Raw genomic sequence first — 19,697 nt, 5'->3', positions numbered from 1 at the left:
TACTTTCTATATCCTACATCAACCTTGATTAGTTAAGTGATTCAAGGATAGACATGAAACGGCTCTTTTAATGTATTCAAATAAATAATATAAAACTACACAAAGTAGTATTATTAACTGAACAAAGTATTACAAATGTGAGAATGATACATTAAAGCACGGATTTTAAAGTTAGACTTTGAATTTTGATGTGAATTCCACTATTGCACACACAAATATTACACAAAGTATTTAGTTTAATTACATCTCAAGTAACTGTAATTAAATTACAGAAAAAAATAGAGTAATCCCTTACTTTACTTTTTCAAAGGAAAAGTAATTTAATTACAGTAACTAATTACTTAGTAACTAGTTACACCCAACACTGAACACATGTACTACTTGGTCAGAGATTCACAAAAGCCTGTGAAAATGAAAGAACGCTTAGCGCTTTATACAGACACGTTAAATCAAAATGAAACTTTGCGGGAAACCAAATGGTCAGTTTGTGTGACTCACAGTAGCATTCGGTTTTGTTTAGTGAACTTTGACATCGCTTTAGCTGAGCGCAGGACCTCTCAGCTGTTTCCTCTCACATACCAGTGACAGCCGACGCAATAAGATCCTTCTGCAGACCCCCACCGCAGACACGCACACACACGTGCACACATTCCTTCACATGTCATACTGTCTGTCTGCCAACACACACACACACACGCATTACTCCATACCGTCTATCTGTCAAACACACAAATCTCATCCAGCAGACACACACGATCCTCATCCCTGCTGCACAAGCCCCCGCTTGCCCACGAGACAGTCAATTCTCCAAAGCCAAACTCTTTCCCAGAAATCCCAGCGGGCTGGCAGCTCAGGGCTCTTTAACACAGAGCGACGTCTTCGAGAAGCTGTTACAGACTCAGCGGAGTGGAACAAATCTCAGACGAACAGTGTGATTGCGGGGTCAAAGCGCAGATGAGGACCCGGGGGGGTCCTCAAGACTGGAGTTCTGAACATGCTGCTGGGATACGGCACTCTATACAGTCCATTAAAGCCCCGAGATATCTGCTGCGCTGACCCTGAAGTGATAGGATGTGAATCTGAACCTTTTTTTCCTTGACTGAAAGTCTATTCACGTCAGTTCAAGTCAGATGCAAACTGATCAAGTACAGCACTATATCAAAAATCTGCTAATGTTTTATGTGTATACTAAACAACACTGGCCAAAGGTAAACTAGCAGTTTACATCAACTAGGGTGTTACTGAAGCACCCCAAACCGCAAGTTACAGGTTGAATTTGACTGGTTTTGACTACACTAGACCAAAACAATATAAACCAGAGTGCATTCTGGGTAATCTAAGAGCAACTGATGTCTCACTAGTGTCCAGGCACAACAACAACTAATGGCAAAAGGCGCGTCATTAAATTTAAGCCATCCGATTCGCCCGCGAGGTGCGAATGTTTGGCACCGATTGTAACCGTCTCCAAGCCGACAGCCGCGGTCGGGTCCGGAAGCGCCCTTTATCGATGTCACTCTAAATGCCATGAGCGATGACTGGAAGAAAGAGAGAAATGTAATTCTGACATGTGTAAAGAATCAAAGTTTGCTGGTAAACAACAGCGACTGGACCCGGGAATCGTTCATTCCATCTGCGCTGTGTTGTGTCAGCAGAGAGCGAGCAGACAGCTATTATCATCACCAGACCAATTCTAGCTACAGTAGTTCATTTAACAGCACACCAACAAAACAAAGACTATACAGATGTTTCGGATGTAATATTTTGGGCTGTTTCCTTATCCATCAGGATTTATCAAACGTCACATATTTGTGGGTAGTGTTGGATAAATACATTTCTTAAGCCTCAAACATATCTGAACCTCTGGTAAATCTGGGATTAGATCAGGGAATCATCCAACTCCATCCGAACACAAATTAAGGCCAAACTGTCCCACTGTGCCCACTGAATGTGGAACACTAATTAGGGGACTAAAACAATGGAACATCTAACTCAGCCCCCGGCCAAAAAAACACATCTCACTTAAACTGGTTAGTTTCATGTGTTTGAACACTTTGGCTAACTGGTCAACTGTGGAGAACTCATGATTGTGACGTTTTCACACGCATTTACCCTTGAATAATGACCCGTTTAAAACGAGGACAATAACGGTAAACATAAAGTTATCACTCTAAATTTAAGGGAATAGAGGAGTCCAAACCACATCTATATAAATGACAAGACAGGAATGATATCGTTGGGATCTCTTTCAGAGTGATATTCTTCCAGCCGATTAATGATGAAACATTGACAGCCAATCAAAATCCATTCAAATTTAAAGGCCTCGCGCAATTAAAATACCACATTTTTACGCATAAAATTAGAAGAAAACACAATTTGCCTGGACACTAATATACTGTATACGTTGTTATAATTATCATTCTTAGTTGGCAAGAACTGAGCACTTTTTATTCAAAATAAATGGAAATGAAAAATATTGAAATATTTAGAATATAAAAAAACAAATATGAAATAATAAATAAATTTGCTAAATATTTGACTAAAATTAACATGAACTAAAATATACAAATACAACCAAATTCAAACTAAAATGCATGTGTTATTCTTGGTCTTCTGTGCATGATTTGTTAGTGCCAATAAAATAAACTGCAATCATGTGATTCCACAACTTCCCTTCTGGTTGGTGGTTAAAAGTATCTCAAATATTATAATAATTTAAATGACAAAAACGGCCACAATAAAAATGGGACATGAAAACAAAAACAAACAAACAGAAAAAGCTAAATGCCAATAAAAAAAAAAACTCAATCATTTGTTTCAGAAATGAGGCAGTTAATTGAAATGACCAAAAAATAAATGACTAACATGGGAACAAAAACAGAAGTCTTTTGTGAGAGGGGTGAGAGATGCGTACAGAGGGTGCGGGGCAGCATGTGTGCTGTTATCTGACAGCTGAAGAGATTCCTACAGATCAGATGAAGCAGAGGATTGATTCTGGAGCCGTGAGAGAGACAGACAGCTGTGTGTGGAGTACACGGAGCAGTAAGGGGGCTGACGGGTCGATATTCTCCCTCTGGACTCGTTTGCATGTGGAAAAGCAGTTGGCACGCAGAGTCTACGGTCCCAACCGAGGCTCGCTGGTACACGCATATACAGTTACTGTAGGACACACACACGCACACACACACACACACACACACACACACACACAGGCTTTGGTTGACTATCCCCGTGGGGACAGTCCATAGGCGTAATGTTTTTATACTGTACAAACTGTATATTCTATCCCCTACCCCTATCCCTAAACCTAAAGATCATAGAACACTTTTTGCATTTTTAGATTTATAAAAAATATTGTTCTGTACAATTTATTAGCTTTTTTGCCCATGAGGACCTCAATTTTGGTCCCCACAGTGACACGAGTCCCCATGAGTTGGTGTGTATTCAGGTTTAGGTCCCCACTGGGATATACAAACATGAACACACACACACACACACAGCCAACGTGCCTGAACAAGTGGTTACACAAACACACGCGCGCCTGTTAACACACATTATCAGCTGTGGAGTGGAAACATTCACTTTATTCTTTATCATTTTGTTTAGTGTTTGCACTTTGACTTCATCATACTTGGGGTTGAATCTAAATCTCCAGCCACGCTATTTAAAAAAAAGTCTTTTCCAGCAAGTTTTGATGGTAATTTTATCTTTCTCATTGTTTTTCAGTCATAGAAAAAACTGCCGACGTGAGCTCAGCTTTGCTTAGATGAAACAAAAGTGTTCATTGTTCTCAACGCAACGGGAGCCGTAGTCTGAAGTGTGTGATACTGTCAGTATTTGCTCTATGTAGCTTGTGATTTTTCCTCTTTTAAAGGTTCTTTTTGAATCGAGGACCACAAACCAGAAGCAAAACCATCTCTGAATGACACACAAGTGTTACAAAAGTGGAAACACATCTCACCCGAAGACTCTCGGGTCTTCACCGTCATTCGGCCTTTAATGAAATGCCCAAGATTTGTTTAATTATGCAGAAGAAAATACAGTATCATGAATTTCAAATTACGCACATAACTATGAAAAAACACAATGACCTGACTAATACTCTGATTCCAGAGAGCACATGACGGTTGAAGTGAGTAGAAAGCCTGTTAACTTCATCTAACCCCATTGAACTTTGCTTTTGTTTTGAGCCGACACGACACAATACCTGAACATTTCCCTTTTCTTTTTACAGTAATTATACAGTAAACCTTTTAAAAAAAAAAGACAAATATTAAGCTATTTGAAAATAATTGACCACAACGCAGCTGTTTAACATTCATAACATTGAACACAGACAGTGATTTCCCCCATCTCTGTCGGGCCAACAGGTGCCAGACGGCCAAAGATATCCATCTTGTTATTCCTGCGTTTGCATGGACGACATCAAACGTTTCATTAGCGGTAGATAAGCTTCTTTGCTACGATTTGCACAGCGGCATCTAAGCCAAAGGAAACATGCGGATGAAAGAGTTTAATTCACTCGCCAAGAAAAGTTGAAGTAGAAAAGCACCTGAAATCGAGCAAGAGCTGAGAACACAGTGCAAGAAATTAAAAAACTGTATTCCCAGCTGAACCTGCGTCACATTACGCTGAGCTATTAAAAATAAATCACAGCTATGATGCATGCTCGACCTTATTACAAATAAATGGGATCAAATACAGTAAACTGTGAATCTGGCTTGATAAATCAAGGAAATGAAAGTACAGATTTTGTCTTCTCTTTATACATCATACGGTGTATGAATAATAAAAGCACCATTTATGACAGAATAAAATGTCAAACATAAATGTACATTTTTTAATGCAGTGTATAATGTGGTATGTAAATAAGTGGCCGTGGCTAAGACCGAGTATGATAAAGAAACTTGGAGAGAAATAAACACACAGTTCAGGAGGACATTTACTACAAAATAAAAAAATATACTGAATAGTATAATGCAATATATTCAATATAAATATTACATGCAATAAAAACATGTATTTAAATATACTGAAACTAGCCTAAGGGCAAGCTTTACTAACAGCTTGCGGTAGCACAAACGCCTCTTTTGGCGTAAAAAACTGCCGCCAGTATTTTCACTACAGACACGCAGTTAAAATGATCACTGAAAGAGACTGATCTTACTGCATATGCATTTGTAGGAGTTTTCTCTTCAAAAGCAAACTTTATGGGAGGAGAGTATTTATTTAAATGAATCACGCATCGCAATTTATTAAGGTTTGCGCTCGTGATTGTACTGGTATTTGCGGCTTTTTTTAACGCCCCAAAAAGCCTGCGCTGCTCTTGGTAGATTGTGTTGGTCATTATGGGAATGAGATTTTATGCCTGTGTTTTTTCAATTTGCGCCTTGTTAGTAAATCACCCGCAGAAATTTCCACTCCCATCGGCGCTTTTTTGAAATTGCGCTCTCGCACTATTTTGCCCTGTTTAGTAAATCTGTCCCTAAGTGCTCATATTTTTCAATTCATGAAAAGTGGGGAATTTCTTATGGATAATTTCAATATTGTAACATATTAACAAAGTATTCTTTTACATATTTTAAATATATATATACAGTACAGTGTTATACATTGACAGTTAATATATACTGTATATAGGAAAAAAATATTTCCATTAAGGGTATTAAAGAAATAAAAAATGTATATACGGCAGTACTAAAAGTGAAGTTTGTAGGTTTTGTATGTTACAGCATATCAATCCTGCTGTAATCCTCACGCTTGCTCTTGAGAGAGATTATCAACATTGGTTCTTTAATCACTATGCCGTGATAACATTCCTTCTGGGCCAAGACTACCAGTTTCGCAACCTACAAACCACCCAGTACACCATTTCAACCACCTACAATGCCCTAGAGTAACCATCCAGAAACCACAGAAATGTGATAAATGCCACTCAAAACACCTTAGCAACAAGCAACCTCTTGGAAACCACCTACATAACCCTATAGCAAGTAACTGACTCCACTCAAATGTTCAACAGGACAAGTGTGGAAAAAGAAGCCTATCCCTTATTAAAGACATGTTTACCTACTAACAAACAGAGAGAGACGTGTGTTTGGCTGTGTATATACATTCCCCATACATGCGTTCCTATCACTGACAATCCCATAAATCACTAAACAGAGTTTACAATACCGTCTGTGAGGATTCAATGCCGCATCATTATATATTTGCAAATATGCATTTACCGGAGGTCATGCTCATTTTAACATCATTTAAAGAGCTCTGAAGGTAAACATTCCCCACACGCTGTCAAGATCCCACCCCCAACGCCCTCCCGGTCAGCGAGACACACGGAGACGGGAGGCGCTCGAGTCAATATTTACTCCATCTGAGGAGACTGGGTCAAGGGTTGCCAGGGAAGTGATTATTCGAATTCCAGGAGAGTCTGACTTAGATGAACGAGGTGAGTCTGATCTCTACGAGAGGAGGAAAGATCACGGCAAACAGACAGAGGATCAGATAAGACTTCAGACCAGATGGGTTGGTTTTCAGCACGGGATGATGTTAGGTGGATATTAACGCCTGACTGATCATAGCAGAGATCAAGACGTGGGACTACACGGTCGGTGGGTTTATACCAGACATGTATATACATAGGTGCCTCATTGCCTGCCTACTGGAACGGTCAAAGCTGGTCTGTAAAAACACATACAAACATTATAATTACTGAACGAGAGGATTTGGCACTTACACATCTATCTGCAGTTGTCATGACATCCGCGTGAGAATTGTGGCAGTAAGGTATATGCAGTGCAGTCACAAGTCCCCCCCCCCAAAAGTAAAGACTTACAAGCCCTTTAAGTTTTGCTAATCTACTGCTATAGATGCTAAATGTGCATTATTGAGACATTCTGGGTGGTTGCTAGGGTGTTGCCAAGGAGTTTCTAAAGTGTTTGGAGTGGTGACTGCATAAAAATCTTGGTTTCCATGATACTCTGTTTCTGAGTTCTGCTCTCTTTTATTGTGCATTAACTTATTTTGGACTATTTTTGACTTCCAGGCCAAAAAATGCTAATCAAATCTCCAGTATAGACCGTTTCATTGGACGCGCGCACGCCTGACGCCCAGTTAACTTCTGGTTTTGTGTTTGGCTAGTGTCTAATAATATAACTATTTATATTTTATTTGATGTATGTTAATATTAATTTGTATCATTATTTTACTGTACTGTATAATAATTGTATTAAATAAACGATTTGTTGTATGTTCATTTATTTAAATAAACAATTTGTTGAACGGGTCCTGTAGTTTTGTCGTATTTAAAGAAACCGTATGGTACATTGACCTCTAGCGGTTGAGCTTGGTATCGCAGTCTAAATTCAAAATATTGGAGAGACAAGTTTAGCCAAGTAACGCTTCTTCTCAGTTTCTTTTGATTGTTATCAGAAATAATCTACAGGCACTCTATTGTTTGTGAATGCGTACCGGAAGTTCAGTTGGGGTCACAAAAGGTGACATTTGTTTATGTAGTTAAAATGAAACCGTCTATAACTGATCATCCCAGCTCCAGCCCAGGCAATCTCCGTCAACAACCAAGAGCAAAGATGGGCTGCAATAATGTGAGCTTGCCTTAGCAAGTCCCATTAACAACATACTGTTGGATTGTGTTGTTTTTTTAAACCTGTCATCGCTCCCCGATTGGCTCCAAAAGCACATGACATGACATCATTAAGGCTGAATGGATGCAGAATGTGGGTCAGTCAGCGAGTCTCTTCAGCATCTCTGCAACCAGGCAGCATGGCTCATATTTTCCATGCGGAATCCAGTGCTCTCCAGCCTGCTGCACCGCCAGCATGTATTATTAAAACATTTGCAAATAAGTGAATCAAAGTTTGAGTCGTTCATTTGCTCACCTCATTACATACGATCGCATCCATCCCTTCCCTGAAGACATGCAGAAGCCAAACTGTCAGCATTATTAAGACCTGTATGGCATTTATTTGTCAGATTGAATTTGAGCTTTATTTTAGTGCTTAAAGCTACAAAACAAAAACAGTTCTCTGATCAAATTAAGAGCTAAAACATTGCATGAAGGTAAATCCAATAATCTGGAAAAATACTTTGGGTTAATTCCTGAAATACCCAACGATTATATTCTCTCCAAGCACTACCACCAGCCATACATGTTAACATAAACTGAACAACAAGAGAAACATAATTCAATGCAGTATAGAAGAAAGACCTTTACATATTTTTACAAGAAAATTACTTTATATATAATAAGGAGATTCCATAGAACTATAATTAGGGCCACACGATCATGACAAAAATCGTAATTGTTGATTATTCACCTCGATATTGTAATTGCGATTATTATTGTCGATTTTACTTTGAAGATTTGAAATGTTTTAGAACTTTCTGTGACGCAGCTGCATGCCATATTCTCTTTATAAACATCCAAAACTAAATAATATAATGTAAATAACAAATAATTATAGGAGTTATGTTGTCAATAAAAAATCCAAAATGAATAGCAAAAAGACACGTCAACGTACTCATTCTCTGATTCGCCATTGTATCTGGTGCCCAAACACACAGAAATAAGCGCAAATGGACAGCTGTAATTGAGGCTTTTGGCCATTCTGTCATTGTTTCATGAGTAATTGTAATGCCGATTAGTTTTTCGATAAATTGTGTAGTCCTACCTATAATTTATTTACTTATTCTTTATAATGGAATATTTTATGTCAACATGGACCGTATAGACTATACTTTGTATGATTAGCATTAGCTCATAATCTAAACCCCTCAGGTTTCTACGTCAACGTGAGTAAACTGTAATAGAAATAGGATTTTTCATCCATCTAATTAAAATCTAAAGTCCAATTACAGAAAACTAACAACAACAATAGTTAAATCTCAACAGATCATGCACTTCTTATGCCAACGTTAGCCCGGCGTGTCAATTACATTAAGTTCAGAGCTCATCAGTCCTTGAAAATGTTATTAAAACAACCTTCACCTGCTTTGATTAATGTCTTTAATATGCAGGAAAATATAAGCCGTATTAATGCTACTGTGCATGAAAAGTATGTGTGGTATGATTATGCATCTTAAAACATAAGTGCATAACCAAAGGCTAGTGCCACGATGATGCTCTTTTTGCATGGTTATTATTCGCCAGGCTAAACATCCAATTGCTTACAAAAGTAACAACACCAAGCCACATTATACGAGACTATAGAAACTCATGCACTACGAGTTCTCAAAACAGAATACAAAGGGATACGAGAACAATCTCAGTTTATACTCGACGTTAAGCTACAACTATAGCAACAAGATTGTTGATTTTATGGGAACTGTCACATTCCGATACCATGCTCACTTCCAGTTTAGATTGGGTGTAAGGAAAACACCTCTGTGTTTGTACTGCGTTGGTATGGCATGCTAGGTCATGCGCTTTCAAGGTTTCAGTGTTAGACAAGCAAGAAACCGGGGGCCGGTTGCATAAACATAGCCATGGTTTTAAGACAGTGTCTAAGAATTAGTCTGACTAACTAAAGTCAATGAAGAAAGACATGGCAGTCTTTAGTAAGACAGTCTAAATTGTAGAAAAAGTAAGACACTGAACAATTGAAAACAAAATGGCCAACAGTAGGCGCTAAACCCAGCTTTTCTTTGCTGAAAATATTCGCATATTAGAGGAATACAATGCTGCAAAATTTTGTGATTAAAGTGCAAATAATCGTAAAAACAAGGCTTGGACTACAGTAACTGAGAACATTAATAGTGTAAATCGGTCAGTTTCACAAACCATCAAAGATGTACAGCATTTTCATTAGACTTCCAGTGAATTTTATTGGTCTTTGAAAGCCTTTCCTCTTCTTATTGTCCATTTATTAAAATATTTGCTTCTGTATAGCACAAAACAAAGTCAGGCCATTTTTTAATCTCGAGCAGTTGACAGTTTATTGGTTTCCAGGACAACATAGATCGTAATGAAAAGTTAGCCAGGAGGCCATCAATCTTATTTTTTTGTCTTAAATTAGACCCGTCTAAGATTTTATGCAACTGACTTAAAAAGTAAACACTAGTCTTAACAGAAAAAAAATAGTCGACTAACTTGTAAGACTCTAAAACAGTTTTATGCCACCGGCCCCTGAACTTGGCCTAGCAAACAACTACAGCTGTGAAAGACATTTACATTTATGCATTTGGCAGACGCTTTTATCCAAAGCGTCGTACATTGCATGACACTATACATTTGTATTTGAGTATGTGCAATCCCTGGGATGGAACCCATGACCTTGGTGTTGCTAGTGCCATGCTCTAACCACTGAGCCATACAAGGACCCAAAGTTTCTCTAAAAATGAACTGCAATGATTCATACCCATCAAATGTATTCACCGTTTTGGACCATAACTGATGCAAGAAAGACGTCAGCGTAAAAATAAAACTTCACATTCCTGGCGGAGAAGGAGGACTGATGGAGCGGTGTCAGCACACATTCTTTAAACACCAGGTTATCTCAAGGAGAACTGTAAGACGTCTTTAACCTCAAGATAACCTGCTCTATGAAGCCGTGATAATGAAAATGACCTGCACCCCGAAGACCGATAAATGTAAAACGGCAATGAGCTAACATCGCGCCATATGGCTGGATTATAACGTCCCAGTTCTCCTAATTAATAGGCCGGGTTATTGAATTTGCATACGGAGCTAGTTACAGCAACGCTGGTGAGTTACGCTTATACGGCCTCCTGCCGTTTTCTGTAAACATTTATACGAGCCCACTTCCTTTCTGCATCTAAATAGGGTCATGGTGTATGTGTGCTAGAGACCGGTGGTCACGAGCGTTAGAGAAAAGAGGAGGTGGATGGGGATGTTGCGCTAGATATACGGCGTGGGGAGGAAGAGATACGGATCCTCCGGGGTTTGACTTTCCCCTCAAGACTTCCCAAACGAAATAAGCAAGCAAGATAAAACGCAGCCAGACGTATAGTGCTGAAAGCGCTCGATTGCCAGTGCTACTTTTTGCAAATGATACATTTCTTCACTGTATCGTCCTCTCTTACGTTTTCTGTCTCACCACACCTTTATCACACGGAGGCCCAAAGAAGAGAAAGAGCCGATTACACAGCGAGAATCACATTTATAAAAGATAAGCGCTACCTTTCAGTCTAAAGCCCTTCTGAGGAGAGAGACTCTTTTGTCGGTAAACTTTTGGATGTCCCTCTTTGCATCCTTCTGTACACGGAATTCGTCATGAAAGGAGTATTTCTGCAAAAGTCGACATTGACTTAAGCCCAGCATGGGTCAAAAGCTTCTGACATGGGCGCAGGATTCTCATTGAGCTGTGCGAGACACAACGCTAAAGACGAATGGTTGAAGAATCAGTTCACATTTCGAAAATATAACAAGGACTCGATCTGGTTTAAGAACTGACAGAAAATAATACACATTATCTTTAGATGAAGTACTCTTGAAGTGCTAGTTGGAAAGTAAAGGTAGAATCAATTTAGCCAAAAAAATTACAAATCGTCGTCGTCGTTCTGAAACCTCCAAATTGACATTTTTTTAAGAAATGCACAGTTAAATCGCCAGTGTTAAAAAAATTCAAATTAACACTCACAGTGTATATATAATCATATAATTATATAAACACTGTGAGAGTTAATATGACCCTTTTTAACACTGGCGATTTAACTGTGTGGAAATAAACACAGTACTTTTTAGATGATTAAATACTGTGTTGTCCAAGTTGACAACATTTTTATGGTTGGATATTTGCAAAACCCAGTGACAAACATAAAGGGAGTTTAATAATCATGATTTATGGCAGAAAAAAATCACGAAATATGAGGTTCAGAAGGACAGCAGCGAAACAATATAAAAAAAAGTGGCTGTGAGATGTTCAGAATTTCACGAATGACTGTAAAAAGGCCCGTTCACACAAAGGATCATACCTATATTTATGAGGGTAAAATCTGTAAATAAAAATCGTTCTAAATTTAAAGCTGCAATCGACAACTAAAACTAAAAGTTATTTAGCAAGTACATAAACGTTACAGAGCTTGCAGCTTTAAGAGAAGCATCCACACATACAGTAAACTACTGTATATAACTACAACAACAAAAAGTGATTGGGGTCACATTCAGAGCATTTTCGTGCTGAAAAACAATTAAATATCGACAGCCAATCAAAATTTATTTAAATTTAAAGGGCCGAAACATTTAAAGACCTAAAACTGCAGCACGCAAACTTAGAATAATTTAATAGTCTACTGGTGTGGACGCTAATGCAGTTTTTGTTATACAGTAATTAACATTCTTATTGTGAATGGATTACGTGAAGGTCACACACTTCAGGTCACTGTTGAAGCATTGCTATTCAGCGTATTTTCACTCAGTATAGGCTCACCACATTGACAGATGCATTCTTGTTGTAGTTCCGGAATGCCACCGCATTTAAAGGCGAGTCCTGACATCTCTCTCGCACACCCAGGCCAGGGAAGGGAATCTGCCTGGAGCATTTTGAATCATTTTGAGCAATGAGCCCACAGGTCATACATTCTACACCATGTCAGACCAAGAAACACTCCTCTTCAATACAAAGATCGCACACCATGAACCACACTTAAAGGGATAGTTCACCCAAAAATGATTCATTTACTCACCCTCAAGATGTTTAAATCAACCCTGTATAACGTTCCGATGAACACGGTGAAAGGAAATTTGGAAGAATGTCAGCAATTTTCAGTTCTGGAACATCATTGACTACCACAGTAGCAAAATAATATAGCATTTTTTCGTTCTTTTGAACACAAAATGAGATATTTAGGACAACAAACAGTTCTGGGGCACATTTGACTGCCATTTAAGTTTTCCTACTATGGTAGCCAATGATGTCCCGGAACTGAAAATTACTAACATTCTTCTAAATATCTTTCTTTGTGTTCATCGGGAACAAAGTAATTCATACAGGTATGAAATTACATGAGAGTGAGTAAATGATGAGCGAATTTTCATTTTTGGGTGAACTGTCCCTTTAAGAGCAACAATGATTGCGCACTTGAAGGCTCGTAACCAAACCAAACAGTTTTCAGAAAAATCGCAACATTATAACGTCTAATGCAAATAAAAACTGATTAAAATATCCAACCATCTACCTACAATAGTCTTAAAAATCTTCACCTCAGTTTTGCCTTTATAACCTTTCATCGAAATATAATTACTTGCTCCACCTCTGAAAAGAGTTTCTTTCAAGGCTAAAGGTTCATTAAGTTCTCTTATTCAACTCCTCCCCTCTAAACACACTTCACAATTCAACTCCAAATGAGACATTGTCCTAAACTTGTTTTTCACTTTAAGATATTTTCTGCCACAACCCAGTACAGGGGCTCATGGTACATCTCTTCTTTCTAGATATATACATTATTACACAAAAAACGAATTGTAAATGGGGTTTTTGCTGCTAGAACTGTGCTCTATATCTGGCTCTTCATGTCTTTGAAGCTGCTAGAACTGCATTTTGAAAACAAGCCCGAGCCCGTCAAGTCACGGCTGCCCAACGCCACAGCCGACAGTCAAAATCAGCTGATTGCAGGTCAGTCAGAAATAGAGCGGGTTCCACATTCTGTCAACTCCCTCTGGAAATAAATAGAGGAAATAGACGTGACTAAGACAAGAGTCATTACGCAAGAACAGGTTTGGAGAAATAAAGATTTCCACCGCATCTCACGATGTTCAACCAAAAATAAATATTCTGTCATCAAGCTGTACCAAACCTGTATACATTTCTTTATTTCATTGAACACAACAAGAAAGACATTCTGAAGAATGTTAACAACTGAGATTTCTGGGGCACCATTGACTACCATAGTAGAAAGAATTATTGCATATATTTTTTTGTTCTCTTGAACACAAAAGAAAACATTTTATAGAATTTAGGAAAACAAACAGTTCCATTTTAATGGTAGTCAATGGTGCCCCATGTCAGTTGCTAACATTTTTCTAGATATATTTCTTTGCGTTCATCAGAACAAAGATATTTATACAGGTTTGGAACAACTTGAGGTTGAGTAATTCATGACCGAATTTTCATTTTTAGGTGAACTGTCCCTTTAACTATATCTCTTAACACAAGAGACTTCCAGCAAAATGATCTGACAGCATACAAATATTCAAGGGGAATACCACTGTGGTCGTGTGAATTCACAGACATCTGGTGCATGAGCATGTGATTCCTAGAACTGTGGGATTTTTCCAGAAGAATTGGGAGATTATGGAGAAGTCCATGCCTTGAGGGGATAGTTCACCCAAAAATAAAATTCTGTCATTATTTATTCATCCTCATGTCATTTCAAACATGCACATGAGTCTTTCTTCTGTGGAACACAAAAGAAGATATTTTGATAAATGTGTCCATGGAAGTCAATGGGGGTCAATGCTGTTTTGTTACCAACAAGACAGAAAGTCATACAAGTTTGGAATGACATGAGTGCGTGTAAATTATAAAAGATTGACTACCACACTAGGAAAAATAGCTTTATAAATGTCTTTGTTCTGTTGAACGCAAACAAATATATTTTGAAGAATGTTATGTTCTGGGGCACTTTTGACTATCATTGTAATTCTATGGTAGTCAATGGTGGCTATAAGAACTGTTTGGTTACAAGCATTCATCCAAATATCTTTCTATGTGTTCATCAGAACAAAGACATTGATACAGATTTGGAACAACTCAAGGGTGAGTAAATGATGAGCCAATTTTCATTTTTGGGTGAACTGCCCTCTTAATGAAAAACTAGCACATTTTGCAGAGTATAACCCATATAATAGTACATCTAATAGTAGATAATGTTTGCTTCAAATGAATTATATATCTTTTCCGACTAAGGTTCATATTAACAATTACACTTAGCTAAAACATTCGTTTCCGTGACGTTTAAATTAAGCCATGTTTGAGAAAAAATGTGCTAAAAAATGTCCATTTGGATTTTAACTGTCATGACCAGGCATATTGATTATAATATCTTTTCAGCTAAGAGGACCTGAAGAAAAGAACTCAAATGTATCACCGTCCAATGGAAACAAGCTTTTGGATATTATTTAGATCAGTGACGACACCAGCCGCATTAGCGGAAACCAATGAGTTCTTCATAATCCTGTAGACCTATTCAACGATCAAAATTAAAACCCACGTCATATTAATCCATCTTCTCCCATCACATACCGGAAGGAGAGAACAGAGGGACGATTGAAATGAGATGTGAAGCATCTGTGGCACCTCTCTCTCTCTTTCTCTCCGTGTCGCTGGGTTGACAGGAAGTGGCCCTGAACCCCGTGTGGACACAGTAGCGCTGTGTTCCTCTGATGGGACCACCAGCACATCCTCCATCCAAATAAACAGCAGATGAATGTACTGTTGAGTGTTTTGCGGGGTCACTCACCTCGAACACTTTCAGTGACAGAAACCAGGCTCACCAACACATTAAGTGACGACAATGAAAAACGCCTGGCGGCAATATCCTAGCCAACGGACATGAGCTTATTAAGTGAATGTCCCTAAAGGACCTCACTTAAAGCCCAAAACTCCCTTAGCATGTAACGAAGCTTTAAAGGGATAGTTCACCCATTTTCTCATCCATGTCATTCCAAACGTGTATGAATTTCCTTCTGCAGAACACAAAATAAGATATTTTGAAGAATGTCGGTAACTGAACGACGCTGGTTTCCATTGACTTGTGTCCTTGAACATTGGTACGAACTAATTAAACACATAACTGGGACAGAAGGACATAAAATAGAAAGGCATCAACACGCAGCGACAGAACTCACCCATCCGCGGCATAAAAAAATTGAACAAGAGCTGTGGGTGGCCACAACAAATCTCGCCTGCATTGTCCAAACTCACAGAGTCACATAGCGTGCGCCCGTTTAAAATGCAAATTTCACGGCCAATCTGGATGATGCGTAAATCAAACAGCACACAAAAGACAAAGCTTGTTAAACCGTGTATAGACCTCAACGTCATGATTGAGTACTATTGTAATCTCATATCAAGTGTTTACACACACATAAAAGACAAGGTGATAGAGTTTCCTGTTTACAGACGGCAATCATTCAAAGCCGTTCTCATGATGTTCAGTGTGAAACTTACAAAAACACGTCTAGATCTTATTTATTCCAAACAACAAAATAATTTACAGATATATTTATATTTAATATAAACCTGATTCTTTTTTCTGCGGAACACAAAAGAAGGTATTTTGAAAAATGTCAGCGGGGGCAAATGGGGTTGTAGAAAATCATTCATAGATTTGGAATGACATGAAGGCGAGTAAATGAAAGAATTCTTGAGTGAACTATCCCTCCCCTATCGCGCATATACATCTCGAAGACGTCTTTTTGATGTCTGCATTTACATCTGCAAGACGTTTGGTTTTTCTAGTGGTCATCTGCAATACGTCTCTGAGACGTTTCCTGTCGGATGGACATTTCGAAGATGTCTGTAAGATGTTTCTGATTTAGAATGTATGTAAAACTGCTCTTTCTAAGTCGTTTATCTGAGGTTTTTTCATAGCAGATGTTTTCCGGACCTCTAGATTTTTAGAAGACATCTTACAGGCGTACCAGTGCTATCAAGTTTTATGCATTTTTATTTACATCAGAATAAAATCCAAAAAGCATGACATTTTCACAAAAATTTCTTTAAACAGTATTTTCTGTCTTTTAATTTTTAAAGGGAAATACAAATACAGGTCATAGTTTAATACAGCAGAAAATCATTGTCCAACGTGTTGAAATCTTATCATTGCTCTTACATGATGTAATTCAGCGAATCTGTTTCTCAGCGTTTCCGTCAGATAGATTCTCTGTTGTTCTCTCATTTCCCTCTCCTCGGTTAATCTTGTCTCTCACGATCACTCGCTCACATAATAGCATTTCAAAAGATGAAGCTACTTTTTTATTGCATGCCAGTTCTCAAAGGCAGCCCACAGAAACAGACCCATCATTCATAGCCAAGCTCAATGTATGACTCTCGGCAGACAGAGGGCCTCAGTGACGGGAGGACAAAGGGCCCTCTGCGTCGGCACGTTACCAATTAACAGGAATTTAAGAGCTGCTTTCCCAATGATCTCATTTCAAGCCGACTTGCACTTCCACAGCTTTCACTGAGAGGCATTGAGTGATTTCAGAAAGGCATTAGGGCCACTTCACGGGCTCTGCGTTTTCTCTTTCAGGGTCCTCAATGCTCTTATGAGCACATTTAATTAAGAGTGCCGGTTCCTCCTCAAAAGCCCATAAGAAGCATCAACAGCTACAGGCAATGCAGAACAGAAACAGACAAACAGTAAACACTATTGTAGACTACATGCATTAGATAATAGCTACAGGGCACTATTGCGTGGGACAGACAGCGAATACAGTAGAATCAAGATCTACACCATTAGATTTAGAGCATGACTTTCAGATGATGTTCTTTTGTTGCAAATCCAACCGTAATATTTACTGCTTCAAAGTGTATTTGTACTTTTCTTAATTGTTGTTTTGTTGCATTTGACAGGCTGACACTGATGCAAATAATTAAGACCTTTTTCTTAGAATTAAAATGAAAATATTGGAAAAAAATGTGTATACCATATTTGTTACATTTTCTTTTCATAAAATACTAATGTACACTGTAAAAAAACTGTAATTTTACAGAATGTATGTTACAGATTTTCACATATCTTTGAAATACAGTAAAAACTCACGTCAAATTACAGAAAAAGACTGCAAATTTTCAAGGAAATTTACAGGTTTTTTTTAAATTGCCGCTTTTTTACAGGATTTTGTTTACAAAGTACAATTTTCCCAAGTTTTATGTATTTGTCGTGAATTCAGTCATCTTTTTATATAGAAACGTAGAATTATTAAACGTACAATTATCGATAAGCCTACGAGAAAATGTGCAATCACACCATATATCCGGTTTTATTATCTACTTTTATCTACCTTGTTTACTATACTATCGACTGTGTGTTAAGCTGCAAAATTGTGAAGTGCTAGAAATAAATCTGAATTGAAATCATTATTCATCATTATTACTCATAGTTACAGTGAGCGATTTAAACAAACCCCTAAATCTGTAAAACGAATGACAAACACCAGAAAATATAACTCCAACCTATAGAATAACACAGGAAAATCACTGAATGTGATTAAAATGTTACATTTTACTTCATTTTTACGCTTTTCACATCCCTTCTCAGAGCACTAAAATACAGGAACAGGCTTGAACAAATACTCAAACCTGAGGTTGCGTCTCCCACATCCTTTTCACTAACACAACACATGCTTAAAAAAACTGAAGAGTCAACTAAAGCTTTGGATTAAAATTGACATTGAGCCACGCTGGCAAACACTCGACTGGCAAAACGCCCGTGATAACCAGGACATACAATGACAGAACTGGAACTGCAATGGTATTAAACGCAGGTCAAGCGGGGAGAGGACAAAGGAGGGATAAGAGAAAGATAAACAGAAAAGATGACTGCTTAATAGGGATGTAACGATTCACCGTGAGCCGGTTGAAAATCGGTTATAATGAGTGACGATTCAAATCGGTTGAGGTGTGAACTGAATCACAATACATTTTTTGAACAGCAGGGGCCGCTATTTTCACTGCAAATCTAAACGTGGACATGCTGATATTTCTTAAATGCAAAAAAATCCGAGAAAAGCTCAGACAGTATTAGTTTGTTTATATTAAAGAGACTTTTTCTATTATTAATTTGTTATAAAATTGCAGTTTAGTTTTGTTATTTGAAATAAAACATTATTTTATTATACAAAGAAACGTGAAGCATTTAAGAAATAATGCAAGGGAAGTTGTTCATTTCTAATTTGTTTCAACTCATTTTGTAAAAATAAATCGTGAGTAAATCGTGAATAAATCGCATCGTGAGATCAGAATCGTGAATCGCATCGCATCGTGAGCTGAGTGAATCGTTACATCCCTACTGCTTAACCAGGCCTCGCTATGTGAAGAATCATGATGTCAATAAGTTATCATGATGTCAATAAAGAGCGAGAGCGTGAATGAGAAGTGGCCCTTCATTTCCATGACACTGTTAGGACTCGAAACCAGTCCTGCGCAGATTCAAACTAGAATTGATTTGGTTAGTAAAACCACCCTCGCACTTTCACTTACCTACTGTAAGTGCATTTTTCCACAAAGATTGAGGAGGCAGGCAAAACGAAACTCTCAAAGGACAGCAAGTGTGGGCGAGGTCGTTCTACTGAGATGAGAAGTTGTATACTTAGATTATAGTTACGTTTCACGAGCAAGGCACTGAGATGATATATGGTGCTCTACAGGACATCTCTTTACATTTGAAAATGTGTAAATGAAAACCACCCAACAACTAAAGCAATGCAAGGCGTCACTCCTAAACACTGGCGTATGGATAAGAAAATGGGTCTGTATTTCAGATGGGCCAAAATAGGAATTAAACACGCATGACTCACTTCTCATGGCAAACTCAATATTTCGAGATTTGAGTCATTCTGAGTGGAAAAATCATAATCTCGAGTAGATATGGCTACAGTGAGAGAGAGAGAGAGAGAGAGGGATGGATGGATGGAGAGAGAGAAAGAGAGAGAGAGAGAGAGAGAGAGGGGGGATGGATGGATGGAGAGAGAGAGAGAGAGAGAGAGAGAGAGAGAG

The 19,697-nt window shown here is 38.2% G+C and overlaps 1 protein-coding gene across 2 annotated transcripts in view; it reads right to left on the bottom strand.

The window, feature by feature from the left end:
- The window catches only part of src (v-src avian sarcoma (Schmidt-Ruppin A-2) viral oncogene homolog), a 34,662-nt gene that overhangs the window by 11,328 nt on the left and 3,637 nt on the right, over positions 1-19,697 (bottom strand). The gene's annotated exons all lie outside the window — the stretch shown is intronic.

This window comes from Triplophysa rosa, linkage group LG21 (genome assembly GCF_024868665.1).
Source record: "Triplophysa rosa linkage group LG21, Trosa_1v2, whole genome shotgun sequence".
NCBI lineage: Eukaryota > Metazoa > Chordata > Actinopteri > Cypriniformes > Nemacheilidae > Triplophysa > Triplophysa rosa.
The sequence above is the reverse complement of the archived record's forward strand: the minus strand, read 5'-3'. Positions and strand labels throughout refer to the sequence as shown.